Source organism: Barbus barbus (genome assembly GCF_936440315.1).
Source record: "Barbus barbus genome assembly, chromosome: 24".
Lineage (NCBI taxonomy): Eukaryota > Metazoa > Chordata > Actinopteri > Cypriniformes > Cyprinidae > Barbus > Barbus barbus.
In genome coordinates, this window is record NC_136752.1 from 29773622 (window position 1) to 29794761 (window position 21140).

Consider the following 21140-nt stretch of genomic DNA (forward strand, 5'->3'; position numbering starts at 1 on the left):
TTACATTTTTATTCCATGGTGTATATTTCATGGTGGAAGCTACAACAAAATATTGATTATTTGGTTATTTTAAAGTGTAATAATGTTTCACAATATTACTATTGTTTTTTTTTTTTTACTGTAATTGATCAAATTAGTGCAGCCTTGTTGAGCAAAAGAGACTTCTTACCGATCTCAAACTTCTGAACCTCAACAACGCTATTTGAACATTTATTATTAATATTTAAAAAACGTTAAAATGTCCAGTTTTCTTTTTGTAATTAGAATGTTATTTATAGTTTACAAAATGTTGCAAGAATGTTGTTCTAAGAACATTTTCTCTCAAAGTTATGAGAGCTAATAAAGATTTTTATGAATGTTTCATAAACATTACTTTAAGAACGTTTTGTCCTAACATTTATATAACTTTTTAAAACATTAGAGAATATTCCCTGTTCGCTGGGATATATTTTATACATATTCTCACTCCTTTCCTCCCTCGTAACCCTTCACTCCTCGGTGGCCATGAGAAATGCATACGGTGGTTGCGTGTTGTTTTGTGAATCATTTGCATGTCATTTAGTTGGTAGTTTTGAGCATCGTTTGTGTGACGTTTGCGTGTTGTTTCCATGCATGTCGGTTGTCTGAGTGTTGTTTGTGCATTGCTTGCATGTCGTTATGGTACTGAGTGCAGTATGTTTGTGTGTTGTTTGCATTAAGTTTTGCATGTTGTTATGCGTGTTGGTTGTGCATTATTTGCATGTTATTTGTTCGTGCCTTATTTGTGTGACGTTTTGCATGTTGTTTGTTTGCTGTGTCGTTTGCGCGTTGTTTATGTTGCTGGATCTCCGTATGGAGTTGTTGTGGATGTTGCGGAGGCTGTAATGGAGGTCAGGTCCTTCACTCGTTCCTCCTACACAAACATTATCATGCAGCGCTGCAGGCTGATGGAAGCGTGTGCTTGCGCTCGTCTCATTGAGAAACACCTCTGATAGAAAGCGTGGAAGCGTGTTTTGATTGTGATCAACTCGTGTCATCATCTCTCTAGAGCTACAGATCTACGACCGGCCTTCATGCCATAAAACTCTTTTATAGTTGTATCTTTTATAGTTTTTTTTGTTGCTCTCTAAGGACCCGTTTGTTCCCCGAGAGCCATCCGTCACTGAAGCACATTTATTTTCCGTCGTCAAACACAGTATCTGTTAGGTACAGGTGCTCCTCTTAAAGCTTCGGTTTATTTTAAGTTGGATTTAACAAGCTGTTTGCCAATTTGCATATTTCTAATGCATACTGTTAGTATGTACTTGGCTGCTGATGGGAAGATTTTAGTATGTACGGTAGGAAGACAATATGGCATTATTGAGTTGTTCAAAGACAAAATGTATTGATGCCACAGACATCTTTGTAATGTTTACATTTGCATGTTTTAACTTAAACGTTCAGGTTCGTAGAATGCATTTGCGTCTTAATACAAACTCATGCACAGAATGCTCATGCAGCAAAACTAGTATGTGATTTGGGCGTGTTTGGCATAATGACAACTTAATATGATATTCACCTTCCTTTATTTGATACATATTATCTATCTGATATGTCTTGCTGTTATTTTGTCATTAAGACAAATTGATTTGTGTGTGTAAGCATACTTGGCAATAAATCAGATTTTGATCCCTATCTGGCATACTGTGTATATACGATGTAGTATGGATACATGTGAGTTGGGCTTTGGCCATGGACTCAGGTTGCTGATCTTGCAAAAGTGTGTGTGTGTTTATGAATGTATGAATTTATATTTGCTTCAAAACTGTTGATGAAGATGGATTATGGTAACTGAAAAAAAACTTAGAACAGAACTTCACTCATTTATTTAAATTAAAAATTAAAAGGCAAAAAACTCTTAATTACACTGAGTTTGAGCAACACAGACTTCTGGGAGCTTCTTTGGCAGCAGCTATCTCTGTGTATCTGCCGGCAAGAGTGTGTGTTTGTGTGTGTGTTGCTCTTGGCTCTTTCTTCACTGGTAAAGTTTGTGTATGAATATATATATATATATATATATATATACTGTATATAAAATAAATGAAAGGGCCTTTCTGAAATAGTTTTTTCTTGAAAAATCTAGCCATCCATCCAAGTGGTTAAAACAATTTCAGTGATAGAAAACATAGTTGAGCAGTTTCTGTGTGTTTATATAAGGATTTCAATAAGACCAGCCACTCGTGCATGAATAGGATTAGGAGTAATTATAATACAAAATAATAAAACTGTACTATAACACAACAGACTAAAAACATGGGGAAAATATTGCCAAATCCTTAAAAACACAAACTTGGCAAGCAACATTGTATTGATTGCACTCTTGAATGCATCTTGAGTGTGTTTTGTTATCCTGCTCACAAAAACCTGCCAAAATACACAGTAATAAAGACACAATGTGTGAAAACAAGTCTAATGACTTACACAACGCTGTTTCTCAGGCAGATTTATAGATGTTATGCCAGCCTTGACTGTAAATAACATAAATCAGTCCGGCCTGCTTTCAAATCACAAAATTGTAGTTAGTAAAGCAATCTGGATTACAAATATTAGATAATGTAGTCTGACTACTTTTTGATTACTTTTAACCAAACTCATTTATCACATAGACTTGGGATTATATGAAACATTATATTACAGCAGGGTTTAATGAAAGAGAGAAAAAAGAAAGAAAACAGTAGGGTGTTGATGAAAACCTAATAATTAATTAATGAAATCCTAACAATGTCAAATTAAAATGAATTAAAATTTGCCAGTGAGACAATTAACAAACATCAGAGAAACATTTGTCCAGAATTAATAATTAGTAAATGTACTTGATATGATGGAGACATAATTGCATATTTATTAGTCTCATTTTTATAAATGTTAATTTAGAAAGAAAAAAAACATAGGAACTGGGGTGAATCAATAAATTCTGAATAATTTACTGCCATTTTGTAAATAATATATAATCATGCAATCCATAAAACAGTAACGTTAATCTGATTATAAGCATTTAAAAATATTATATAATGTAATTACAAGTAAATCTCTATTTTTGGCCTTGGCTGTTCAACTTATCACTAAGTGTGAATACAATTAGCTCTTAAATGCTTTTTATGATGTTATGAATGCTGTGACTTTACCGTATTATAACAGAACAGAAAGAAATCAGTTTAAAACACACACTTGGTGAGCAACATTGTATTGATTGTATCCTGAATGCGAGGGTGTTTTGTCTTCCTGCACTGGCAGATTTTTTCCACTTGTTTATCCTATAAAAAAATCTGCCAAAATGCATTGTAGTAAACAGACAATGTGTGAAAACAAGCCTTAATGACTTACATGGCGCTGCTTCTCAAGTACAGATAATTTAACTGGAAAATCAGACACATTTTCAGTGTTTCTCTCATGTGTAAATGACATAAATCAGTCCCTGCCTGCTTTTGTCACTCAAATATCTCTACAAACGTCTTTCTCTGGAGCGTGAAGCTCAGTTTGCTCCTGTCAGAGGATTGTCAGTGGAAGAAGATGAAATGATGTTCCTGTGAAGGCGTTCTGCCGTCTGCATTGGACCGAGGCCATTATTAATATGCACTGACACTTGCATACAACTGAAATGATCCAGGACGTCTCGTCGTGGATCGTAAAATTCCCCAAGGTGCCTTTCGCTCGTCTGATACTGAGTGCACTTCCTGTGCCTATATTATAAATCACAGCGATTTCATAATGAAAAAATGTCTTCATTGCGTCGCTGAAGACAGAACTGCATTAAAAGCAAGCAGCGTCCCATTTTGCTCAGCGGCGTGGCATCGTGTAAAGGTTACATGTGAAAACGGCCTGGTTTTCACGTCTGTATGATCTGCAAATAGAAATAAGTGCATTGTGATTCTTCTAGAAGGGGTCAAAAGGAGTAAGCATGATTTTAAGCACAAAACAAGCTGCATTTTATGCATTTATTGCAAAAATCGAGTATAACTGCACTTTAACAGCAATTTTTTTTTTATTATACAGTATATTTGCATATTTGTTCACATAAATGGTGTTAAAATAAACAGCCGTCAAAGCCAAAACATATACTATCAAATAAAGACATAATAAAATAAAACTAAAAAATAATAATAATGAAATATATTTTGTCCCAATATAGTAATGTAGCTTTGACAACAATTCAGATTGATTATTTATTTATTTAAACAAACATTTATTGCTATAAATTTCATTTGTTATTTTTAAACCTTTTTTGTCATGTGCTTGTTCTGCATGTAAAGCTGCTTGAACTGCATTGATTTGTTTAGAAAAGTGCTTTATAAATACAATGTGATTTTATTGATTGAAGACCAGCTTTAGTTTTAATTTAAAAATAATAATAATAATTGTTAAAACAAACTTTAAAAACCTTGGTAACACTTTATTTAAAGCCTTTAAGTATTATGCATTATAAAAGTATTTTAATGCATTATTTATGCCTTGTAATTCACCTTATGATGCATGATCTAATGAATAATTGTAAACTCAGTTATAATACATTATTTATTGTTACAACTTTATAAAGTATAATGCATTAAAACACGACAAACATTTTAACTTTGCTTACATTTATTTAAGATATAATGCATTAGAATGTAAATTATGAATATTTTTATAATGCATTATACATAAAGGCTTTAAGCGTTACCAAAGATTTAGATTTGTTTTATATAATTTATTTATATTTTTTGTTTTCACAAATATAGTTGTGGTAGCTGGCATGCCGCTAATTTATAAACAATCAGTCAATCGATCATTCAGTTGATTGATCATCAGAATTCAGCATCAGAGCTGTAATTTTATTAATTTTATTTCCAGCTGTCATGGTTTAAAAGATAATTAATATTGAGTAATATTATGGATTTGACTTCACTCACATTATCAGATGCTTTACGGCTGAAACTGAAATGCATTCATAATTGGTGACGCTGTTATTGAACTCAGTTGAATCAACATTGAACTGAATTGATCTGAATAATGGCTCTATTGTCTTCTGCTTTAGATTAAATTTAATTAGTTTCATAATTGAAAAACTTTGCGTTAAACTTTGCATAATAGAAAAACTTTTGTCATCTGTTGCTTTAATTTCAGGGCTCGGTAAAGCATTGATTCTGATTGGCTGTCAAAGTTTTTATTGTTCATCAGGTGGAAACAAATCATTCTGAAAATTATTTTAATGACATCGTTCCTCTGTGTCATTATTGTTATAGATGTGGTGTGGACTCTGCAATTATTTTGTATTTAGGACCATTTTTAAAACTATAGCTATCGTTATTATTAGAGTTATTGTTCTTAAAGGGACAGTTCACCCAAAAATGAATTCTGTCATCATTGACTCACCCTCATGTCATTCTAAACCAGAGTGAGTTTCTTTCTTCTGTTGAATGTAAAGATATTTTGAAGAATGTTGATAACTGAACAGTTGCTGGTATCCAATTGACTTCTATAGTATGGGGAAAAAAAATATTATGGAAGTCAAAGGGGACCAGCAACGGTTTTGGTTTTTCAAAATGTTGTGTAAACTATCCCTTTAAATGTTTAAATGAAGCATTAAATTGATATCTGATGCTCTCCTCACAGTATTGACGATGCAGATCTCGTTAGGACTGCGAATGAGCGTTTTAGCTGCTGTTGAGTTTAAGTGTATCCGTGCACCGCCGTTTGCTCGCTAATTGAAGTTTTAGCTGTTCCCTCCTCCTGATAATCTAAATGAGTTGTCATCCAGGATTGATTTTCACGGATGCGGTTTTATCGACGTGTGTTTAGCATGCGGTGGAATGGACGCCATGCTGGCTCTGTTTACCTCGCTCGGATGCTGGAGAGCTGGATTTGTTGCTCACGCTCAACATTAACACCAGCATCAGTGCGTTTGCTGGATCAGGCTGGTTTTGGCCTGGTTTGTGTTCCTGTAGTTCAATCGTAACACCAGACTAATGGTTTGATTGAATGCATGTACTGATAAAACACACACCACGTGCACGGTGCACTAAGACGCTCTGGATGAGAGCGTATGACAAATGCATGGATGTAAATACTTGCAAAATGCCAAATTAGTGTTATAATGGACTTTATCCAGTAAATGAAACATTACTTGGTCAGTAACTTTATTGGGACTAAATCGATGGTTCAAATAATTTGCATTTATTAATTTGGTGGTTGGGAATTGAGCCTGTAACTTTGGAATTCCTTGTGTCATGTATATTAGTCATTAGTGGATTATTAGTCATATTAAGATATAAAAATGGTTTGGTCTTTATGTGTTTTGCAATTTCACGGTTATTTAAAAAAAATATATATATATATTATTATTTCTAATTTATTATTTTTTTATGCAATGCAATGCAGAACTGTTTCATGGCCAGTAAATTTTGGCAATTAATTTTCCATCAGGTGGTTATTCATTTTGGTGTCTGGTAATGAACCAGAATCAAGCTGTTTGGTGTTGAAGCTCTTGGACCATGTTACTGGTTAAGCTAGTTAAGTTTGATGGTGATTCTGAAGATGTATTTATATTTAGTGATATATATATATATATGTTATTTTAATTTTTTTTCTTATGATTTGTTTTCAGTATGTCAGCACACAAAACAAAGTAAGGTGCTACCAGAATCCCCACAATATTAATGATGGTGTTTATTTATATACTGGCAGTGGCGTCATTGTGAATATGTTGCGTGTCCAGTGTTTCTGCCCTGCAGGATCATGTTAAAATGAATCCAGCACAATATCAATCACAAACACATGAACGCACAGTTTTCTCCACAGCCGCTTCAAAACAACGCAGATTTAGAAAAGCCAATACAAATTATTTGATAATGATTAGTAGTGTCCCAATGAGGGTTATTATAGTAAACTAAAACCATAAAAAAAATGTTACTTGAAATAAAATAAATGTTAACTGAAATAAAATTAAATGTAAAACTTGTTTTATTTCAGATAGTTTACGAGGTAACATTTCACATTTTCATTTAGTTTAACTTGACATACTAATCACAAAAGATGTACATAAAATTGAAATAAAAAATTATACTACATAAATCTAACTCTCAGTGTATTTAGGTCTGTTTTGACCCAGAAGAGATGTATAAAAATTTGTTGAAACTTTTCAAATGCTTTAAGACCCTCAAAATTCGCATCATTTATTTTTTTCAGAATTGTTTTACTATTATTGTTTAAGACAAAAAAATGTGACGTTTCTTGTTTGGGCCATTTTCATTTCTAGGTCACTGGTAATTCTTAGATTATTTGTTCTTATACATTTCACGCAACGATATATTCAAATAAAATTTCTCAATATTAAAACATTTTTTTTTTTTTACATTCAACCATTAATGAGAAGTTGCTGATCAGATATCAATGTTTTTATTTGAACATTATGAAGTGAAGACTGTTTTATGAAATAAGGATTCTTCAGAATGCATTATAAGGGTTAAAAACGAAAAAAAAAAAAACTAATAAAAATTACAAAAACACAAAATTACTACAACTTTAAAATTAAAATTAAACCAGAAAATCTAAAAATAAAATCTAATTCAAAATATTAACAAATCTTATAAAAGTATCTAAATTATACTAAAATAACACTGGTGACTTTATACACAGTGGGGGCTTTTTCTACTTCTTGTTTAATGGTGAGTCTTTCTACTTCAAAATTGCACTTTTAATTCAATGTGTTACTTGCCATTTCTTTGTAATTATTTGTTAAATTTCCTAGTAATTTTGGAGTGAGTAAATCTTACACCAATGTTCTGCAGTGAGCTGAATCCAGTTCATCATTTGTAATGCTGATCCAGATGAACCAGTGTCAGACTCACTATTACTATGACCCTGCAGTTCAGATCCACTAATTAACACGTTTGAGTCTTACTAGTGCTTCTGGCAAATCTACACTGTAAAAAATGACCGTGAATTGAATGGTAAAAGACTGTAAAATGCTACAGAAAAAAACTGTTAAAGGGTTAATGGTAAGTTCCCTTACTATATACAGTGAAAAACTATATTGGACATTGCATATAATTTTACGGTAGTATACCGTTTTTGGAAGTGAAAAAGAACGCATAAATTACAGTGAATAACCATAAATTGACATTCCCAGAATTCCCTGAGTTACATTTCAAATTTGATGTTTTCTTGTTGAAATAACTATGTTAACTACATTAGGGTTGTATGTTACACCTAGTGTGGTTAAATGAATGTCTATTGCATTATTTCAGTTTCATGCGTGTTACCATGATGGTGATTAGTGTCTGTGTGAATGACACTTTACACCTTTTATATATGTTAGTATTTAAAAGCTGCTTGTGATGGGCTTTGGTTCATCATGTGACTTTCTCATCATCACCTGCTACAAAACAGATTTCAGTACTTTAATAGGTTGGTATATTAACATAAACCTAAAACTTTGCTACCATATTTTTTACAGTAAAATTCTGGCAACCACAGCTGCCGGTTTTTTTTTTTTTTGGTTTGGCTTTAGCGGTTCCTACTCTAACATCTGCAATCCCAAACGAATGTGACCAGTTAGCCTTCCCCTAGTGATGCCATTAGTGTGTTTTCCTCCGGCCGCTTGCGAGCGAGTTCATTTGTCTGTGGGCCGATGAGTTTATGTGATTAAATCAAATGGCAAACGGTGAGTCCTTGTGTGAAAAAGAGCTCATTGAAAAACATGCCGTGCACTGGTGACATCTGTGAACAAAGGAGCCTCAGAGATGCACTTCATCAGACCGCTGCGTTTGCGTCTCAAATGCCGCGCGTGTAAAAAATGACTGGCTGTTTCTGTATTTTAAAGCTGTTATGATGCATGAAAACATTCTGAAATCACTCTGGATCAGTCATGAAGATCTCTGATGTTGTTTGGCTGAGGAGAGGTGGATGCATGGGGTATTTGTTATTAATTAGGAGTTATTTTATTTTAGTAAGATTTTAGGTTGAATAATTTTATTTTGTTTAAGGGAAAGAGTGATAAGATTTACATTTTCCTGCAACGTGGCAAAAAATGAACAATTGATGAATAGTTATGCATGTCAAATATGCAAGATATGCAAAAAGTATTTTAGATGAAGTCACCTTCCTAAACATTTAATGTTAAATAACCATATAGCACTATACTGTATAGTTGTGAATTACAATTAATATCCATAGAATAATTACTGTTCAAAAGATTGGAGTCAGTAATATTTGTAATGTTTCTGAAAGAAGTCTCTTCTGCTAATCAAGGCTGCATTTATTTGATTAAAAATACAGTAAAAATTGTGAAATATTTTCTGTGAATATGTGTTAAACTGTAATGTATTTCTGTGATCTGCAGCTGTATTTTCAGCATCAGTACTCCAGTCTTCAGTGTCACATGATCTTCAGAAATCATAATAATATACTGATTTACTGCTCAACAAACATTTCTGATTATTATCAATGTTGAACACAGTTGTGCTGCTCAATATTTTTACGGAAACTGTGATACGTTTTTCAGGATTCACTGATGAATAAAAAGTTCAAATGAACAGCATTTATTTGAGATAGAAATCTTTTGAAACATTATAAATGTCTTTACTGTCACTTTTGAGAAATTTTATACATCCTTGATGTATAAAGGTATGTGAGTGAGTGAGTGTGTGTGTGTGTGTGTGTGTGTGTGTGTCTCTATCTCAAGGGGAAGCGGTCGCAGCGGGAAGCGTGTGAGCTCTGGGTTTTACTGCGGTATGTCGTATTGGTTGCCAGACCCCCTGCTGATGTGAAGAATGAGCTCTGAGCAAAACCTGCTCACTGTCAGACTCCGCAGATGAACACCAGCCATCACACACATAAATGATAAGACGTGTTCACTTTGATTCAAAACTCATGAGATTTATTGATTTAAATCAACATCTAAATGTTCATTTTCTTCCTAAAATTCCCTCGTGGCAATTGTTGACGTACAGTAAGATTATAGATCTGCAAAACTGATCAGATAATTTGCTCTGTGAACAATTCTGTTGAATTACTTTGATTCATTTTAATATTATTTCACATCTCTGACTGCTCTAATATCTTGCGTAAATCTGAGCACAGTTTGAGACATTTTGAGGTATTTTATTTTTTTAATAAAATAACTGTTTTAAATAGTAATAATAAAATCATTACTGTTACTATATTGTTTATTAAATAAATGTAGCCTTGTTAAGCATAAGATATTTTTTTTCCAAAAACATAAATATTAATTATAAAATTGTTTTATATAAAAATAGAAAAAGGAAAATAGCTTTTGTTGTTTATTTATTGTTGTAGTTTTTCTTAATATTTTGAATTAGTTTTTATTATATTTTCTGTTTTTAAACTATTTTTTCTTAATGTTTTAGTGTTTTTATGTATTTTTACATTTTTATGTATTTATTTATTTTTGCGTCTATACAGCTTTTAAAAAACAAACATATTACATATTATTAAAAAAATTTATATAAAAGAAAAAGTAAACTACTAGTATTAACATTTTGGTGATTTTGTCTGTGTTTGTCATTTTTAGATAATATATATATATTTTTTATATGTCTGTATAGTTCATTTTTTACTTCAGTTTTAGTTATTTTAAGCCCGAAACACACTGCACGATTTTAGTAATCCTATAAGATCATTGCATGTCACACTGTGCGACATGGATCTAATAAACTTGGCTATGACGTGTCTGTAGACTGTACAATGATGACACTTATTGACTCGTACGATACGACGCACATGTCTTAATAAGAATAAAACATCATCAGCATGAGCTAGCGGTAAACAAAAAGAACATGATAAATCACACTTTAGCAGTTGTAGTTTTTATGTGTGCCAGAAAAAAAGTGTTAAAAAAAAGTTTTAGCGCCATATCGCGTTGATTTCATGCCACATTTTTATTGGTTGGTCAGTAAACGTGGATCGTGGTCAAGTCAAGTCAAGTCTAGTCACCTTTATTTATATAGCGCTTTTAACAATACAGATTATGTCAAAGCACTTAACAGTATCACATTAGAGGATAGAGTGTCAGTAATGTATAATAATAAGACTGTCACAAACTCGGTCTCTGTGGCCCTCCCTGAACACCACCGGAGGGCACCGTCACCGGAGTATTAACTGGAACTGCATTTCCCACAATGCCCTGTACCTGAGACTGATTGTGGCACAGGTGTTTCCCATCTCTGGTTCCCCATATAAGCTGCACTCACCTCATACCCACTTCCCCTGTCTGCCGCCTGCCTCGACTCAAGCCTGGTTATCGTTTATGGATTCTGATCTATCTCTGACACCCCTGTCGCTGTTGACTGATCCCTGCCTGTTTGACCCTGTCTTATTAATAAAGCTGCAAATGGATCCTCATGCCTCAGACCCCTCATTACAAAGACTAAACACTCGATTTTCAGTTAAAGGCATTTCATTATTGAATTCAGAGATGTCATTGTCTAGCTCAGTTTAGTTAAATAGTATCTGTGAAATCAAAGTAACGATAATCACTAGAAATTAAGTGAATTAAGTAACTAGATCTAGTTGAGATTTTTTAATGAGAGGCTAAATAACAGCCAATTTGAAGGTTTTGGGGGTCATATCCTAATGACAGTGATGAATAAATAATAGCCAAAAGAGGATCTATGACTTCTGGAAGCAGCTCTTTTAGTAGTTTAGATGGAATTAGGTCTAACATACATGTTGTTGGTTTAGATCAGGGCTGTCTAAACTCGGTCCTGGAGGGCCGGTGTCCTGCAGAGTTTAGCTCCAACCCTAATTAAACACACCTAAAGCAGCTAATCAAGCTCTTACTAGGCATACTAGAAGCTTCCAAGCAGGTGTTGAGGCAAGTTGGAGCTAAACTCTGCAGGACACCGGCCCTCCAGGACCGAGTTTGGACAGCCCTGGTTTAGATGATTTAACCAGTTTATACAATTCTTCCTCTCCTATAGTAGAGAATAAGTGGAATTGTTCCTCGGGGGATCTATAGTGCATCTGATGTGATACTGTAGCTGACAGCTGCATGGTTACAATTTTATCTCTGATAGTATCAATCTTGGAAGTAAAGTAGTTCATAAAATCATTACCGCAGTGCTCTTGGGAAATGCCAACACCTGTTGATGCTTTATTTTACGTTAATTTATTGACTATTGAATAAATACCGGGGGTTATGTTTGTTTTCTTCTAGAAGAGATTAAAAGTAATCAGATCTAGCCGTTTTTAATGCTTTTCTGTAGGATAGGGTTCTTTCTCACCAAGCTATATGAAATACCTCTAGTTTTGTTTGCCTCCAGCTGCACTCCATTTTCCAGGCTGCTCTCTTTAGGGTGCGAGTGTGCTCATTATACCATGAAGTCGGACTTCTTTCTTTGCTCTTCCTTAACCGTAAAGGAGCAACTGTATCTAAAGTGCTAGAAAAGAGAGAGTCCATATGTTTACACATACGAGGAATTTGTTTTAGAGTGAGGAAGAGATACAGCATGACATGAGGAAAGCGGGGAGAAAAAACATTATTCACAGACTATGCTCGTTTGGGAGTACAGTGTGAGAACAGGAAAAACACCCCAGCAACAAAAAGCACATAGTCAATCACACGACTGCAACAGGGAAGGTAATCCAGTTCCGGCAAGCAGCCATCCGGTCCTGCAGCCATTCTCGGCGCCGGTCGGACCCGCTTGTCAGACTGGCGGTACAAAGCAGCGAAGGCGAGGGATCCGCGGAGGGGAGGTGAATGCATATTTGTGTATGTGCGTATGTGTGTGTATATGTTTTTTTAGGCCTGGAGAGCCGCCACGCTGGCATTCAAATAAAGTTGTCTCAGTCCGCAGAATGTGATAGCGACACAGCACGTTGCTATGGAGACAGCCTTGATCAGGACCCAGACAGGGTCAACAATCCGCAGGTGTCTGTGGAAGGGGGGGAGGAATGCAAGAGTGTCTCACTGCAGTGCTCATCCCGCGGTTGTTTTCCAACAACGACCTTGTCCGAGGCAGTGCTGGTATGAGAGAGCCGAAAGAAGATAAGATTGTTTGGTCTTGGGGCGAGTAGCCGTATTCCAATTTTCACGGCAACTCTCTTTGTCCATTCTGTTCTCCAAATCCATCAATTTTTCTTTTCAAATCCGAAAGCTTCTCCGTGATGGTATCCATATTTGCGGTTAATAGTCTCAGTCTCAGTGCTGACCGCTCTGCCCACTGCTTCAATCATGACGGGCAGCCTTGTGAGGCTTTTGACAGCTGTACCCGTTTCCTGAATTTTTCGATAACCCAGGGCAAAGCCTAATCCAATCAGCAGAAGACCTGTTATCATGGTTCCGAATAGGTAGATATCTTCAATGTCCTCCACGGAAAGAGCCGCCAGACACACGACCCGCCACCTTTCCCATGCGTCCATCGTATATCCAGCTGCGAATGTTCCGCTGGAACAATCAGGTTCCCCCGAACCTAAACTTCTCGTCGAGAAAATTGTGTCAATTGCGTTGAGAGACCAGTTGATAAAATCCATGATTTTCCAGTTTGGAGAGCAGTGCAGAGAGAGTCTCTCAAGTATTAGACAATAGACGAGACGAGAGAGCAAAGCAGGGAAGGGAAGGTAAGGGGAGGAGAGGGAGAGAAAAAAATGGGACCGCCTTCGTTGAGAGGCAAACGAGAAGACAAGATTTTTAGTGATCTCCGACTGGCGAAGTCAAACATCATTACCGCCGGCATGGATAACAACTTGCTGAATTTACGTTTAGCATTAGCCAGCACTTTTAAATTTGGCTCCCGGTAAACATTGGACTATGGTGGCTGGTGTCTCTATTTTCACGTTCCATACAGTAGAATCGCCATTTACTAGAGCACTTTCATCAGGTTTCTCAGTGTGTGTGTCACTGAGTGGGGAGAACCTGTGTGATGTTTTGATTGGAACGGAAGAGCAGTGTTTTGACCTACGACTAGGCCACCTTACAGTCACCCAGTTGCCCTGCAGCATGGGCTGTAATGCCGGAACCGAACAATGTACAGGACTCCCTGAGCTAGTCGCATCCAAGGCTTGTATCTACAGCCCTCACATTCTTACTATCCTCAACTAAAGTTTGGATGCGTGTCTCTAGTTCTAAAATCTTCTCTTTAAGATTTTAAGTTATATATTATCACTTTAAACAACAGAGAGTGAAAGTAAGGTAAAGATTCAATAAAAAAGCAGAGCTACAATCGCAAACCTCTCAGCAGGACAACAGACAGGAACAGACTGAAGCAATCGAACAGGCAGAAGCAATCCAGAATGTAGCAGCAAACACACTCTGTGATGATCATGCTGTATTTCCAACGCTATCTTACGACCAATTCATACATATTTTACGAGGTGGCTAATTCGTATGACCTCACTCATACGATTTTGTACGATTCGTCTAAACCCCAGTGACAGGTAAGTTTAGGGGTGGGTCATTTGTAGGTCATTTGTACAAATTCATAGGAATTGTGCAACTCCAAAAATGCGTATGATTTAGCAAAAATAATATGAATTTGTACGAGTGAGCTCGTACGAATTAGCCACCTCATAAAATATGTACAAATTGTCGTGAGATCGGCCTTGTATTTCTGACACTATCAGAAAATTATCGTAGGCCATCTTTGGTCACAAGACCATAACAATGGCCATCTTTGAATCTACTACACAGGACCACCGATTAGGAACCATGATCACAGAAATCGCCACGATTATAGTAAATATTTATTTATTATTGATTGATTGCTTGATTGATTGAGTTGTAACAGTAGTTACGCTGAAGTTCATAAGATCTGGTAGACCTACTTGAACGATCAATAAACCAGTTATGATCTGATCTAAGCGTGGATAGTAAGCTGGTTTAAGGACATTTCCAGCAGTGTATTGATCATATGTGACGTCAAACAGTGTTTTTGTAGCCTGCGCTCTCACATTAACATGCTGTAAGTTAAGTAGCGCGACATATCGCAGTCGCAGACATGTATGCCAATTTACCATCGTGTTTTATTTGCGTCCCGCGTTAGTAAGAGCTCCGCAGAAGCATGCAAAGAGCTCAAATTAGAGCAGCGTGAAGTGTTAGGCCTGCATTTAACCTTCAACATTCCCAGCGTTCGACATCACAAAGCGTCACACTGATTCGCGTGAATAATTGTTGCCGAATCCTCAGATAATGGAGGATCACTGGGAATCGTTAGCGGCTGTTTGGCTTGTGTCAGCGCTGATGAAACTCACATTTAAAGCTGTTATTAAGAGCAGCAAAATTTCCTGAAGGTACATCGTCTCTGTTCCTCGGCTGTTCTCACAGGGACAGAATGCTAAACAGTGTTATTCAGTATCACTGATTATAGTATTTATTAATATTTTTAATTTCTTTGAATTTTTGCATTGCCAGTTTTCATTTAAAATTGTTAAAGTTTTAGTAGATTTGTGTGTTTTTTTTTTTTTCTTGTTTTTGTCTATATAGATCTTAGTCATATTTATTTTATTACTTAAATTTAAATAAAAATAAAATGTGGACGTATGACTGCAGGCAACTTGTGGAAATACAATTATATTATATTTAATATATTATAGCAGTTATATTTATTTATTTATTCTAGTTTTGATTTTAGTTTTAGTTAACTCTGAAGGTAAACCATGGTAAACTGTTAAAGGATATTAATGGTTATTAGGTCCAACATTTTGTAACTCAGGCTAAATTGAGAACATTTTGTAGTGTAAATGTTATTTAATGTCCATACTATTGTATTTTGCATTATTTTTATTTACAATATGTTTTTCAGAATCAGACAGGCCAAGTTATACTAAATGTTTTCATTTATTTGATCAAAATAGAATAAAAATTGTGAAATTGTGTGTTTTCTATGTTATCTGTTAAAGTGTAATGTATTTCTATGATCTGCAGCTGTATTTTCAGCATCATTACTCCAGTCTTCAGTGTCACATGATCTCCAGAAATCATAATAATATACTGATTTACTGCTCAACAAACATTTCTGATTATTATCAATGTTGAACATAGTTGTGCTGACCAATATTTTTGTGGAAACTGTGATACATTTAATTTTTCAGGATTCACAGATGAATAGAAAGTTTATTTGAAATATAAATCTACTGTAACATTAGAAATGACTTTACTGTCACTTTTGATCAATTTAATGCATCCTTGATGAATAAAAGTGAATGCTAGTGAATCATGATTTCAGAGTAATGGCTGCTGAAGATTATTCTTTGATCACAGGAATAAATTAAATTTCACAATATTCACACAGAAAACAGCTATTTTAAATTGTACATTTTAAAAAGTTATCGTATGTTATCTATTCAGTAACGGCGGTTTAGGTGAGTGCTGAAGCTATGAGTCTGTGTTCTCTGATCCGTTGTGTTTTATTTGAGTGTGTGTGTGTGTGTGTGTGTGTGTTAATGAGGGTCACTGTCTGTTTTTCTGTCTGAAAGTTTAGACTCAGCTTCTCCTCGCGGTTATTTCTCACGGACTTGTTTGTTAGGAATCATGTGGCGCTTTCTTTACTACTAATGAGAATTACTCATATCACTTAATGTTATTGCTCAGTTTATTTACTGCTAAAAACCAATTTACACTTGGCAAGTGTTCATTTGGAGTCTGATTATAGTGAAAAGTAACACATTGAATGAAACATGAAATTAAAAACAGAAATATATATATATATTTTTTTGTAAAACATACTGCAATAACCTGCATTATCAACTTAGAAAAATCATACTGCATAAGTTGAAATATTCTCACTACAGTACAGTATATTTGTAAAGGAACTAAGTTGCCTTATTTTGCAAACATTATTTAATTTTCTACAATGAGTTATGCGTTATGTAGTGATTTCTTGTGAAATTCCAAATTCCTGCAACAAAGAAAAATAATGTAAAGACAGGCAGATGGACTCTGAATGGCTCTCAGTGTAGATTTTACTGTTTCGATGCATGCTATAACAGATGATGTACAGTATATCGCTGGTGTCGGTAGATGGTTAATGTTGTTGAAGGATCAGAGGCGTCTCTCGTGGCTCTTGTTTCGTGTTTTAGTGGAAGTTCTCTCTGCTCGGACGCAGCAGAAGCATTAGCACTCTGTTCACGCTGACAGGTATCTATAGATGGTCTTGAGTGTAATTTAAAGCGAGATATATAGTAATAAATCACATGTGTGCAGCCGGACCGGCCAAGAGGCTTTGATGCATTGACCTGCTGTGAGTCCAGCGAGAATAACGTCCACATCCAGCACATACTGAATCATCCTGACAGTCCTCCCTCGAACAAACACACGCTTTACCTGCACTCAAACAGCTTCACACACTCTTTGTGTTGTTTTCTTGATCCACATCTTTTTGTTTCCAGTAATACTGTTTACTAAGGTTGTTTACAAACTGCAAAAAAAATATTATCTTAGTATTTTTGTCTTGTTTTCTAGTATAAATATCTAAAAATTCTTGAATCAAGATGAATTTAGTGTACAAGTAAAATTACTTTAAGATATTATTTCTTGTTTTCCCTTAAAACAACACAAATATCTGCCCATGGGGCAAGAAAAATAATCTTGTTTAGCCTTTGAATTAAGATTATTTTTCGTAACTCACTGGCAGATATTTTGGTTTGTTTTAAGCAAAAACTAACAAACATTTTTTTAGAAAACAAGACTTAATATCTTAATTTTTTTTGTCAAGTAAATGCATCTTGATTCAAGAATGTTTAGCTATTAATCCTAGAAAACAAGGCAATTTTTATGCAGTTTAACCCGTATTGTTCATTTGGGAGTCAAAACAGAACGGAGGCCACAGTTTTGTAATAATTTTATTTTTGTGAAATGAATATACTATATTTCATTTCAATAATGATTTTTCTTTAATGTTTCACATTTTGAGTGTAACTCATGTTACTATTCATATCTATATTATAGACTCTTTTCTGTATAAAATGTAAAAAAAAAAAAGAAGAAGTTTAAAATAGAGCAAACATATTTAAAATCCACTGAATTGAGGCAGATTTGTTCCACCTTGTGGAAAACAATTAAATAAATTAATTTATGGAGTATCCATTAGATGCCTGTGTAGCCGTATATATTCAGTGCTGTGCATTCCTTAGTTACTGAACAGTGTTTTCAGGCATAATTGCTTAAGTTTCGTCACCCCTTCTTTGCTACACTTTTTTATGCATTGTGGCTGATTTGTAGATTGTACACACAAAAACATCTCTGTATATTTGTATTTTTGCCTATTTACCATTAATTTCCCATGGTGGTAATTTTTTACTGCAAACACAAGTGTGACTATTTTTTTAGACCATTTATCTTTTTCAAATCAAGTCCACAATTTATATTTTTAAGGGGGGGGGGGGGGGTCATCTAGATGGTTAAACATGGAAAACGAACCTCAAACCATACAATTCACTTAAAGATAAACTTAATTCAATATTTTCTTGTATCTGTATTGTTATATTTTAGCTTAACTTTAAGTACTAAGTTTTAAGTATAATAACTAAATTAAAACAGAAATAAACATTGATAAGATCTACATAGATGTAATTTTAAAAAGTTATAAAAAATATGAAAAAAATATCACATTTTGTGTCTCAAGTAAATTTCTTTAATCTTAAATTTCTTTAGTTTCACAGACAAGGCTTAACCCTAGTCTGAGACTAAAATGTAAGTCTAAGGTGTTTCAACTGAAAGAAACGTGCACTGACTGATCTAAAAATATATCAGTGCCTTTGTTTTGTCTCAAGATGCACACCAGCAATGTTTTATTCAAAGGGACATTTCTAAAAATTACTTAAATGTCCTAATTGAACTATGGCCTAATCCCGATTTAGTCTAAGCCCTGTCTGTGAAACCAAGCCTTAGACATTTTTATATATATTTTTTTTCTTTGTTAACGATACATTTAGACACAAAGGTTATAAAAATGAAAATATAACAAGTAAAAACTGATGGAATATTTTCATCCCTAAACATGATTCATGATTTTCATTGTCATTTACCCAATTAGATACAGAAATGCAGTTTTAACGAACTCTAAATCCTGACAATTAACTTAAAAATAAACTTAATTCTATATTTATGCTCTCAAAACAATATTATTTTATACAATTTTGCATCTCAAATAAATTCATTTTCATTTAAATTGCTTTTAACTTAAAAATAAACAATTCAGTGTTTATTCTCTCAAAACAGGTCTTTACTTCTACAATTTATTTATTTATTTATTTATTATTTATTGTTTTAGCTATCTTTACTTCCAGGCTTTTGCTAAAGATACATTGTTACACAGATTATTAAAAAAAGTGGGGGAAAAAACGTTTTCCTGTGAAAGTGAAGGACTGATTAAATATTTTCATCCCCAAACATGTGATTTTTGTTTTTTGTGTCATTCTTATGTGGTTTTAATGAAACTTAACCCTAACGATTTATTTAAAATTGAATTTAATTCATTATTTATACTTTAAAAAGTAGTAAAAAGTATTATCTCATTCAATTTGCATCTTAAGCAAATTTCTTTTGTTTTTGGATATTTTTTACCGCCATCCTGTTAAAAATTATAATTAAACTTTATTTGGCCTACTACTTTTGCACAATGCACATTTCTTAATATTAAGTCTAAAATGTGTTTTAATGTCACTTTTGATGAGAACTGTATGATCTTTGAATAATATCAAAAGTGAATTAAAGTGTACCTGAAGTGTACTTGCAATACTTCCACAACCAAATATACTAAGCATATCTTTAATTGTACTTCAGCACTACTTCCTCACAATTAAAGTGCATTAAGTACAAAATTAGTTGTTCCAATTTAGCAGACTTTAAGAATACCAGTTTAGTATACTAAGGGCCAGTTTTACTAAACAGTGCAAATTAGAGAGAGAGTGCAATTCCAAAACAGCACAGATGGGGGAGGGATTTATGCGGGTGATTTACTAACAATGAGCAAATTAAAAAACACTAGACGCAACATCTCATTTACACATCAACCAACGCAATATACCAAGCGCAGCGCAAATTAGCGTAGCCGCAAATAAAGAAATAAAGAAGCCACAGTACGTTGAAAAGAACCGAGGCCAAAATATAAAGGTTTTCTAGAACTTTTGATAGACCTGCTATTGCGTGACTCCTAGCTGAGGGTTCCAAGTTGTCTTTTATTTCCTGAAGCAAATTAAAAAAACATGGCTTGGCATAATGTGTTCTTCTGGCACTCAAAATAAATTAATACGTGTGGGAAAAAATCCTCTCCCTTCTACCACGCGCTCTCTGTTCTCTGCAACAACAATTGCAGCCATTTCAAGCTCAAAATTACGGTGGCCAAGAGAGCTCAATGCGCTGCACCTTCAGAAAACACATGCAAATAGAAAAAGCACCAGCAAATCAAGAAAACATTTTCATCAGTTTGTGTCGCGCTAACCCGGTGGAGGTGTGGCTGTCTTCCGTGTACTCGTCATTTCTTTCTCCTGCATGCCGCCTCCCCTGCGCGCGCTCTGCATTGTTAGCCCGCACGTGACTGTGCGCGCACTTTGGTGCGGGCTCAACCAGGTGAACTGAGTTGGGGAAATTAGAAGTTCGCGCCCAGTTCAGTGTTTCAAATATGTGCATTAGTCATTTGACTGGTGTGCGACGGACAGAGGTCGGCAGAGGCACAAACTCATTCACTGTGAGGAACTGGGACTTTTTGATTATGACGGGCTATCGGTAAGCTCACGTGGACTCTTGTTTAATAGACTCTCGTTTGGATACTTTGTTTGTTTGGTATTTAATGTGGGGAATGTGTAAATGTTACAGATAACGTTTGAAAGTAATTATTACTGCATGGTTTAAAGAGATACTGATAACTGATAAGACCAAATGCTTAGAATTGGTATAGTGTTGCTTGTAACATGCAGAGTAAAAGACCAAGCTGTGTTGCCTGTAAAAATGCATTTGACCTTTTCTGTGTTGCTGTGTTTCTGTGTATTTAAAATGTTTGTGTTTTATTTACTTAAAGGTTTTTCACCTGTTACATCTGATCCTACTACATTGCCACATGAAGTGATCAAAATAAATATTGCTCTGAGTGAAATCCCAAGTCTGGTCCTTTTCAAGTGTGGGCACCTCACAGTAAAATACACTTGACAGTGAAAAACCGCTGCAACGTCAGTGAAGACTCCACAAAAAGCCT

The 21140-nt window shown here is 34.7% G+C and overlaps 1 protein-coding gene across 1 annotated transcript in view; it reads left to right on the forward strand.

Moving 5' to 3' along the window:
• Positions 1-21140, forward strand: part of LOC306843535 (MAM domain-containing glycosylphosphatidylinositol anchor protein 2-like) — a gene marked incomplete at both ends in the record, with an annotated part of 198681 nt that overhangs the window by 17826 nt on the left and 159715 nt on the right. The gene's annotated exons all lie outside the window — the stretch shown is intronic.